Source organism: Oreochromis aureus, linkage group 8 (genome assembly GCF_013358895.1).
Source record: "Oreochromis aureus strain Israel breed Guangdong linkage group 8, ZZ_aureus, whole genome shotgun sequence".
NCBI lineage: Eukaryota > Metazoa > Chordata > Actinopteri > Cichliformes > Cichlidae > Oreochromis > Oreochromis aureus.
The window spans coordinates 9,056,598-9,067,469 of record NC_052949.1 but is presented as its reverse complement, the minus strand read 5'-3'; the positions used below and the strand labels follow the sequence as shown (position 1 = coordinate 9,067,469).

The window sequence follows — 10,872 nt, the reverse complement described above, 5'->3', positions numbered from 1 at the left end:
TACACACAGTAAGAGAGAGATTGAGTGATGATAGCAGATGTCTTCCTCCCAAGACTACTGGAACATACATGCGGATGCTGATGGAGATGGATCTGATTAATATTAAGCAGACAGCTAAGAGAAGTGGGGAGAGCAATGAGCAGTATCAGCAGAATACAGCAAATTTTATGTCACGTCAGTCATTTGTTCAAATATTCGAAAGGACCGGTGCTTAAATTAATCTTACAAAGACCTTTTGGCCACATAAATTGTGCCTTTTGAATGCTTATATCTGCCTTATAAAGATGCAGGAAATTAGCTCGGTACTTAGATAACAATTAGACCTCAAATGACATTAGAGGTAAAAAAAGAAACTGCTTGATGCCACATCCCATTTGCAGATGTATGCTCTGCTATATGTGCTGCTGGCGGTGCTGGCAATGTCGTCTTATTAGTATATATTCAATCCAGTTGAGTTACATTTGAATAGCACCAAATCACAACAACAGTTGGCTGAAGGTGCTTTATATTGTCAAGTAAAGACCCTTTAATAATACTGAGAAAACCCCAACAAACAGAGGACCTCACTATGAGCAAGCATTTGGCGACAGCGGTAAGGAAAAACTCCTGTTTAACAGGAAGAAACCTCCGGCAGAACCAGGCTCAGGCACAGGTGGCCATCTGCCACGACCAGTTAGGGATGACGGGAGGAAGACAGGACAAAAGACACACTGGGAGAGAGTCAATGGTTATTAATAACTAATCATTATATGCAGAGTGGTGTATAAACATAGGTGAATCATAGGAAGCCCACAGCAGGTTTGGCTTAGTGCAGCATAACTAAGAGAAGATTTGGAGGTTCAGAGAATTTCTAATATAACAGTGAACTCTCACTCTGATGTTTTGATAGAAGACAGTAGATACAGTTCTACTCTTAGAAGGATTTTTTTAGGAGTTTTGTTTGTTGTAGAATACCTCTTTGCTAGTATGAGGGTCGTCACAACAACAGCATACAACTTTGAGCTCCTGATGGTAGTGACCGTCAACCCACACAAGCGGCTGTTTTCCTACACATAGATGTTTCTGTTTTGGTTTAACTACGCTTATATTAGTTTAGTTATTGTATATAAATGGGTGCCACTGAAGAAAGTCCTTCCTCGTTTTAAATCCTTAACCAACCAATCAGCATGCATTAGTCAGATGCTAGTGTTTTATAGTGTTTTGTTTATTCCATATAAGACAAAACTAAAGAACACATTACTGATGCTTTATTTACAAAGTTGCTTTTTTATTGATACAGGTATAAATAATGATTTTAGCTTCATTCACATGCGAGCGCCCAGGATTAGCTGGAAATATCAGCTAATCGATGTATCATTGAGGCTCTAGCACAAACCCTAACAAAGCGTATGATTTTCGTAGGGAAACACAGTTTTTGGAAGTACACTTATTAGCTTTTAGAGTTAAGTGGTGAATGGACTGGAAATTATATAATTCCCTTTTATTCTAACTGAGCACTCAATGTGCTTTTAGCCAGAATTTATGTTCACCCAGCCACGCAACTCTTTATACTATGCTTTTGAGTGCTTTATAACTACTATGCACACACTTGCATAGAAGAATCAGGGATAATCTGGGGTTTACTGTCTTGCCAAAGGACACTTAAACATGTGGGAGTCCAAAACACAGACCTTTTGATTAGTAAATGGCCAGCTCTACTGGCAGAGAATGAGAAAAACCTGTTATCTGCTCGACTGTTTCCTAAGCCAGTGCAACACTTTCAGCATTTTGGTGCCGTTTCAGGATCCACTTATCATGAGAAGGTGTACATGATGTTCTGGGTGGATAGTCCACATGTACTGTGGATATGTGCTGCAGATAGTAGAGTGTGTCATTTATGAAAGTAGCTCCACAGCTTGAGTTGAGTGCTACAAGTGACTCACAGGCTTGGCTCTATTAACTAAATATCTGTTCTGCTTTTTATAGAGCGTCATTGAAAAACAAGTTGCACAACTAACCCCAAAAACTGTTTGGCCTCCAGCACAAAAAGAGAATTTTCAGTGAAGATGCTGATTCACCAAATCTGCAGAGACCTTGGGGATTGTTGCCTTTTTTCAGGTCTTTTTTCAGGTCTTTTTTAAGAGCGCTGTCCAAGGTGCTTCATTGTTTTCTAGTTTTCTCTCAACACGACTACGGGTAAAGACATTTTCATAATGGTATGGATTCTCCTGGAAATTGCTGAAAACCAATAGACAGTGAAACTGTTCAATGAGCCTTTAAAATTATACAACAAATTATATTGCATATGGCCTTCTGATATGCCAACCCCTCCATCTATTTTCTTCTGCTTATCCAAGTCAGGCTTGCAGGGGTGACTATTCTAGTTATCATAGGGACAGAGATGGGGTACATCCTGGGCAGGTCGCCAGTCTGATGCACAGTCACACCTATGGCCAATTTGGAATCACCAACTAACCTAACACCTAAACCCTACCTGAAAATAAAGTTTTTGCAAGGTTTAAATCAGATTAAAACAGTTTTATTAATTACGACGAAAAAATATGTAAACTCTCTTTATTGCTGATAATTTGGCTCATGAGATTAATAATAATAATGATAACAGTACCCAAAGATGGCAGCTTATTTTCACCACTTTTAGCCACAGTTTTTTTCTGTCACTACCCACTGCTCAGAGATTGACGCTTCACTCAGCATCCTCATCACTGTTGATACCACACCAATCCACCTGTCAGTCTCCAATTTCAACTCCGCTCACTCATGACCACAAGATACCTAAACTCCTCCACTTGGGGTAAAAGCTCATCCCCACTCCAAAGTGGGCACTCCACCCTTTTCTGGCTGAGAGACTTGGAGAGGCTAATTTTTATTCCTATCACTTCATACTCGACTGGAAACCACAGGAGTGTTAGGGAGAAGTCGCCTTCTGGTAAAGCCAAAAAGCAGAGGTGATCCTCACGCCACCATAGCGGAGACCCTCTGTCTCTTGGCTACATGTAGAAATTGTGTCCATAAAAATTATGAGGAGAATCTGTGACAAAGGGCATCCCCGGCAGAGTCCAACTCCTACCGGGACCAAGTTTGACTTACTGCTGGTGATGCGAACTAGACTGTCACCATACAGGGAGCGAACAGCTTCTAACAATGGGCCAAGTACCCCATTCTCCCACAGCATGCCTCACAGGACACCCCAAGGGGACTTGGTTAAAGGCCCTTTCTGAGTACACAAAAAACAAGTAGACTTGTTGTGCAAACTCCCACATTTCCTTTAAAATCTTCTGACAGATATAGAGCTTTAAATGATCTATGTTCATTTGATGAGCTAGTGTATTCATGCCATTCCCAATCCCGGATAAGTGGGAGGTTTACATCAGGAAGGGCATCCAGAATAAAAAAATATGCCAAATCAAATACGTGGATCCATCCACTGTGACAACCGCTTGGGAAATAACAGAGCAGCTCAAAGTACCACAATGAATTCATCTGTTACTAAAGAGTCTATATAATGGGTTTGTTGACAATCCCTGAGAATGAGTACTGTATTAGAACAAACTGTATATAACATAAATCCTCCGTGGCAACACACAAAATAGTAGAATTAATTATTTGCCTGTCAGCCAGCAAGCTTTTTTCTTTCAGTAAACATAATTTTGTTACTCGCTGAATCAATCTGAGTTAATCTGAAGGCCTGATCAAGCTGCTGTCCAGAGAACATATGTTCCCGGCTGGCTGGTTTACACACTGTCCAGCTGCTCAGAGAGAGACTATCCTTTAAAACATCTGTCAGCTATTGTCTCTTTCCATTTACCAGAGGTATCGCTGTATCTGCTACACACATCCCGCACAGATATAAACACCTCTGTCACCCGTCTCACATCTGAAGCACTCTATTTTAACACTTGTCTGTATTTATAGAGCAGAGTCGAAAGGCTTGTCACCTGACCAAGCTGCCGAGTGAGGAAAAAGAAGAAAACGGCTTTTATTAGAAGTGATGGTAACCTGCAGAAGACAGCACTCTGTAAAACTATGAAACGCCTGTCCCACAGCGTGAGTGAGAGAAGGGAGAGGGACACAGTGAAATTGTTTCTCCCTCCTCTGCTGAAGTAATGTCAAAAGTAAGCCATGAAGAAGGGAAGACGTAAGAGGCAATCAGACTGTTTTCCCTCTATCTCTCCGGCACTCAGCATTACTCACTACTTTTTCCTCTTGGCACAGCAATACACACTTATGCGTGTCAACACGCATAAGTGTGTTATGCTTAAAGTGTAACTTAAAGTGTTTTCCTCTAGCAGAACGAAAGGTCTGAGAATTATGATGGATTGATTTTTTTTCTCTTTTCTCTCCTGCTTTTCAGTCTAATTGCAGGCAGATGATTGCCTTTGTAGCATGCTCTTTAATCTGTGAATGAGACGCACAGCAAATAATCCTGAAAACCATATTTGTATGGGTGTAGCACTTCCAGGTCCATTGTCCCATTTGGTGCGCCTCTTATTTTTACTGTCTTTTGTGTTTATCTATTGATGTGCATCAAAAATTGCCAGACATCCATCTATTAATTGAAGTTTCAAGATGTGGTGGCGAAAAACAGAGCAACAAATGCAAAAACTACTGAAAGTATAAAAGAGACAAGTGAATGCTAAGAGTTTTGAGGAGAAACTAAAAATACATGCCAGTAATTAGTTGAAGCGATATCCAGCCCGTGCATCCTCATTCCCAAGGTATCAAATATAGCCTTTTTTTGGCATCTCTAAATTACTAACAGAAGGTGTCCTTTGGCATCTGTGCCTGATGCACTCTCAACACATCACATATATGTGATAATAAAGGACTTCCTATCACAACATTTAAGCACACTGGGTAAACTGCAGGTACAGGGGACATATTTTAATCCAAAATCCAACCTTTCTAAACCTAACAAGCAAGTCAGAGTGAAAATAAAAATCATGTGACAATGAAAAAAAAATCAGCAATCTTCCATCCATCTCTAAATTTTCAACATTGCTGCAGCAGGTCCGTCACTGCACGGACGCCGAATGACACCTTGCCTGTAATTCCATCTGACAGTGGTTATAAAGGTGAAGACAGAACATAAAAGTGGGATAGGAAAGTAAACTGAGGGAAAATCTGACAGAAAGGCAGCTTTGACAACCAACTCAAACTGAGCGATAGTAGCAAAACAATTTTTACTCAGGTGTGCACTTGTCAGATTTTGGAGCCTTTTAATGGTTTGCACATTTTCCAACAGGAGCATGTCTGTATATGCAATGCGTTTGGAATACTAAGCAAATATATTTATGTAGTTGAATTCATAGATATATATTTTAAAGCTATATAAAAATTTATCTGGGAACAAGTAGAAAAATGATATCCAAGTGTTTTTCTTGGATACTTCTTTTATTCAGTTAATATTGATAACGAGGAGCTGCTCCACACATTTGGGATAGTTAGGAGAAGAAAAAAAAGCCCCAAACTGATAGCATCGTTCATTAAGGCGGGTTTGAAAGCTAAGAAAACTAGAAAACAAATCCTTACTCTGCAGCTCTGTGAATTTACTTCATGAACATAATGAGATGGGAACACAAAAAGTGAGATACTGGAAGACAAAGCTGGATTCCCTGGTGGGTTCTGATATCAAAAACACTTCAGCCACCTACAGTGTGTCCATATGTTACGAGCTAATGCCTGTGCAGCTGGTTCATGAGTTGATTATACACAGACACAGACTATGCACTCTTGTGGTCTTCATGCAAATATTAAAAAGCAAAGATTTGCTTTCTCTGCTACTTGGAATATTTGCATTAATTTAGATTTTCAGGATTCCAGACAGTTAAAAAAACGCTCTTTCAATTATTTTGATATACCTTTATTAGTCCCACAAGGGGAAATTTCATAAGGCTGCCGACCTATTGCACGCAATGGCGGCGCACCACCTGAGCAGTACGGCTTGTAATTAAACTGAACAAATCTAAAACAGGTGTACAGTCCCTTTACTGGAGTATTTGCTTCAACACTTTATACGCTTGTTTAAAAGCTGCAGGCTTGTATGATGGTCTGTTGGCTTACTGACTTTTTAAAACTGTATTCCCACTGATAAACAACAGGCACAGGCTCTGGGCTCCTGACCAGGAAAACAAAACTGTGATGGGATTCATTTCGGACCTGTTGATGGTGGAAGGGAAAACGGGGAGGGGGGGAAGGCAAAAGGAGGGAGTGAAGTGACTGAGCTATACACTGAGGTGATTAGGGAAGAGACGACAGGATATGTGACAGGATGAAGGTGAATAATACCGAGAAAACGGGAGCAAAAGTGGGCTGGGAGAGGAGGAGGGGTTGGTCTGAAGTGAGCGAGAGGGAGGAGAGGAAGGGAGGCTGGCTAAATCCTCACACCATTATTATCAGGACTCACAGGCAGCCCCTCCTGTGATGGAGTGAGAGGAGATAGAGAGAGAGATACAGAAAAGATGGAGTTATAGAGGAAATGGAAAGCAGGATTACTGGTGTGGCAGCAAAGGCAGATGAGCGGCAGCACAACGCTGAGAGAGAGAAAGAGAGAGAGAGAAACTCTGGTGGAAAAAAAAAATCAGTGCAACAGGATGAGGACCTGCTAGTGCACAGCCGGCCCGACCCCACAGACCTGCCATCTGCCCTGCTGTTCTCTCCGTGTTCCAGACGCTCCCACCATCAGCCAACATCTGGATCACCTCTCATCCATATGGCAAAGAGGGCGAGGGGGGGAGGCAAGCCAACCCAAATCTTATCTTTCTTGTCTCACCCTTTCTGATCGCACAGGACCTGAAGAGAGTCATCATCACTGGGGAGGGGGATCCCTTACTGTGGAGTACCATCTCTGAGGGAACTGATAACTGGACCGGAGGAGGGAAAAACTTTTGCTTCAAAGATGCAGATGCGTGCACAGGACCCTACCTTATCTGTATGTGAGATTTACTAACTTCCCATGGATCTGTCATGTCTCTCACTCCTGAGCAGGGAGAGGGAAAAAGAGAACGAGGAGGCGGAGGGGGGGAGAAAGGAAAAGACGGCGGGGAAGCGTCACCGTCTCTTCTGCTGAAGTGTTACCGGCGTCTGTGCCCCTTTCACTGAAGAGGCATTTTATCACTCTCCCCCCTCCTCTTTTGCTTTTCTTCTCATCTGAACAGCGGGAAGCCTGAGGGATATAGACAGAGAGCTAAACACAGTGGGTTTATGCACATATGCACACACTCGCACAAACGCACACACACACAGGCTTGCTGCTCATCTAGGGGCTCCCACACCTCTCGTCTTCTTTCACCCTCCTTCTCCTTCACTTTCCTTTCCTGTCCCACTTTGATGTCCTGTCTTCACCTTCATGACCACTCGCGAATGCGTTGACTGTGACACATGCGGAACAGGAGAAGGAGAGAAGTGAGAGGAGAAGTCGAGCAGTTTCAAAGAGAGATTTTTGGAAAACCGGGGATATCACATACACTTACTGTCACGTTGTGAAGTCCTCCAGGGGAGTGTGCAGACATCCAAAGCTGCCAAATACACTCACAGACACAGAAGCTCTGATAACCCGCTCGGGCTTGCACTCACGTGGAGACTTGGTCTAAATGCATACTCCTACAGGTGCTGCGAGGAGAGAGAGGCAGGTGCAAAGCAGGTGAAAAGGAAAGCAACAGAAAAAGACACTTGGAGGAAAACATCTGGGAAAAGATGGAGCAGCTGGAGTTCACCCAGAGCAGAAAGCACAGGTAAGTCTACAAGTCACACATACTCGCTGACACTCATGTCTCATAATCTGACAGAAAAATAGAAGCGGCAGGGACGGATGTGGGGCAATAGATAGATACAAGATTGGAGGAAAGCTTGGAGGAAGTGAGAGTGTAGACACACTGCATGGATGCAGGAATACTATGATAAGTGAAGAGTTTCCTTGAGAGAAAGCTCCTGTTTGCTGCTGACAGAAGCAGAGCAGCCAGTTGTTACTATAAGAAGAAATACTGTAAGAGGACATATTAGCATTTTTCACTCTGGGGTTTGGCGGTTAGCAGCTTTGTAGATGTGCGTGTGCGTGTGCATGTGTTTCTGTGTATTTGTATGTGTGTGCGCAATTCCTCTCCACCTGTATGCAAGCTTCCTCAACATGACTCATTTACTTATGGATTATGGATGTTTCACTTGCAGAGTTTTGCTGCTGTGTCACTTATTTGGTAATGCTCATTGATTTGTGTCATAAGCCGTAGGTAGAGACTCATTCTTCTACATTAGTGACAGAGGCTTTCTGCTCCAGTTTGCATTCAGTTTATTGTGGAGCAGCGCAATCTAACATAGTTTGTTTAAAACTACTTAGTCCACAGGCTAGTGGTTCCCCAAACAGGGGTTTGAGGCCCTCCAAAAGCTCACAAATTTAATCTGAGGGCCACGAGATGTTTAATGGGACAATAAAATCCCCCCTTTTTTTCCTGCTCTATTAATATTGATTCACTGGATCTATAAATACAAAGCTGGCATATGGTTTGTGAGCTAAATATACCTGTTCTCAGCATGGCATCTATGAATTTGGAAGAGCTCTGTAGACAAATTTAACAGATCACAAGCTCCTGGAAAGGAAAATAAAATGTATGTTAAAAATGTATTGTTATGATTTTTACTTACTTTTTTGTGATATGTTTGCCAGTTTATTACCAGTGGTACTCAGGGGTCTTTGACCAATCTGAGGACCACAATATGGCAAGAGACATTTTAAACAAGTACAAACAAAAGTAATAATAAAACAAAGCATTTCTGGAATATTGTAATTCTTGTGCAAAAGTTAAGTAAAGTACTACATTACCCAGTTTGTGCTGCCAACAGTTACCGCTGTGGTTCCTTTTTGGGGCATTAGGCCACAAGAGGACCCTGAAAGGACCATACTACCTTAATATTTCTGGTGATTTTTGACAAATCTTTTTATGTAAATATTAATATATGCAATTTCACGTATGGTTTTGTGAGCGTGTCTCTTTTAAGAAGGTGTGGCATGCAGATTGGGTGTCTGAGGTTTTGATTGCTATACATTTGAGCAGCTGAGGGCTAAGCAGATTTAGACGCGCTCTTACCATGTCAGCGTCAGTCATGTCTGCTGATACATCTGGCTTGCAACGATTTCCTTTTAAAGCTGTCAAATCTTTATGTGTGAAATTGGGAACCTACTGAGAAATGAGGCTCCGAAGCTAGCCGTCGAAATCCTTATTATGATAATTTTAAGTGGCAGACATGTGATATGTTTTATAATAAGCTCAGAGGTTAAGTATGACACACTAATTTATTCATATTGTGAGCTTGGTTTGTATGTGGAAGGTTGATTGGCTGTAGTAACTGTATGCAAACATGAGGATGAGAGAGCTCACGTATCAGCTTATCTTCTTTAAGTCATTCAGACGGAGGAATGAAGGGATAAAAATGGTGGATAAGTTGAACTGGTTGATGTTGACAGAGTGGCTTTGCCCAGTGGACAGTTATTGGTCATATACATAGTTGTTACTTCAGGAAATGGTAATGGAAGTGCTTCATTGAGCGGATTCTCAATAATCTGCACATGACTGAGTCCTTCAAGTCTTTCCACTCCGCAGCCATCTTTTTTTTAACACTTCATTTCCCTTTCAGATATACACAAAAGAACCAAGAGTAACAAAACAAACCAATAAAAATCACCACATCAACCCACGAACAGTCTGATTTGCTTTGTCTCTGCAGTCTGTTTCAGCCTTCACCTTGTCATTATCATGTGAACATGGTCCATTTCTTCCGTTTCTCTCAACACAGTTCCTCATGAAGTGGTATCTTATGAGTCAATTACTCCATAACATATATTTCACTCGCTACTTTCAGCCATTTACAGGCTGATAACAACATTTTAAACAAATATGTGTCTTCTCTTGGCACAGTATTTTGCTATCTTACCTAACCACAACATCACACATGACCATAGAATATCGTAACCCAGAATGTTGATAATAACCAAATGAACAATACCAGGGCAGAGCCAAAGGACATGAGAATGGTTTACATTTACTGCTCCAGCATGGTTGTGTTACTGATGTGTTTGGGTGTGATATAGAATCTTATTAAATTCTCCCAACAGTGTTTTCAACTACGTGATGATATAGTGGATTGTTGTTTTCACCATATGTGCAACTATTAATCTTCAGAAATATTCATACCCAGTTCTTTTTCCCATTTCTATTCAACATGAAGTGCTGCATTCCTTTTCCTTTTCATTAACGGTTGTTATATGTAGATATTTCCCTATATTACTTGAATTGTAGACTCCTAATATGGTTGTAATTGTGCCATTTTTCTCAACATTTTTATAAGCTGGAAGCTTTACCTACCGCTTATAAAAATATATTAGTTGTAAGAATCTTAAAGGGTGCTGGTTGTCTAAAATCTTATTTAATCTTTTCTAAAAATGACATCCTTTATTACGTTACATAGTGCTGTTATTCAATTTGGTATCCATTGTTTGATGCTTTAGTCCAAAGTATTTGGAGTAAAATAATTGTCATAAGGTACCCATCGAAGCAATCTGAGTTATTACTCTAATGTATATTTTTCTACTATAATTTTAGTGTAAATGATGTGAATCTTTTACTTTATCTCCATTTTCAACTTTTAAATTTTTACACCTTGGCTCATAATCCTGAGAACACCAACAGATTACAGATGGAATTTGTGCATTATCTTAATATTCCTTAAGTTTTAACAATGCCATACCTCTTATATATTTTCATATCTGTAGAGGTTCAAATTGGCATCATCATGGGCTTGATATGCTTTCTGATTTAGGGGGGATATGATGTGTGTCATGCAGCAATAATCTATTTATCTCTTTTACTTGCTAGTTACTATCTG

The 10,872-nt window shown here is 40.8% G+C and overlaps 1 protein-coding gene across 1 annotated transcript in view; it reads left to right on the top strand.

Moving 5' to 3' along the window:
- The first annotated feature begins 7,675 nt into the window (after nucleotides 1-7,675).
- Nucleotides 7,676-10,872, top strand: part of LOC116325986 (glutamate receptor ionotropic, NMDA 2C-like) — a 60,976-nt gene continuing 57,779 nt past the window's right edge. Inside the window, exon 1 of the mRNA XM_031747068.2 lies at nucleotides 7,676-7,730. The gene's annotated coding sequence lies outside the window, so the exon portion shown is untranslated. The remainder of the gene's footprint in view (nucleotides 7,731-10,872) is intronic.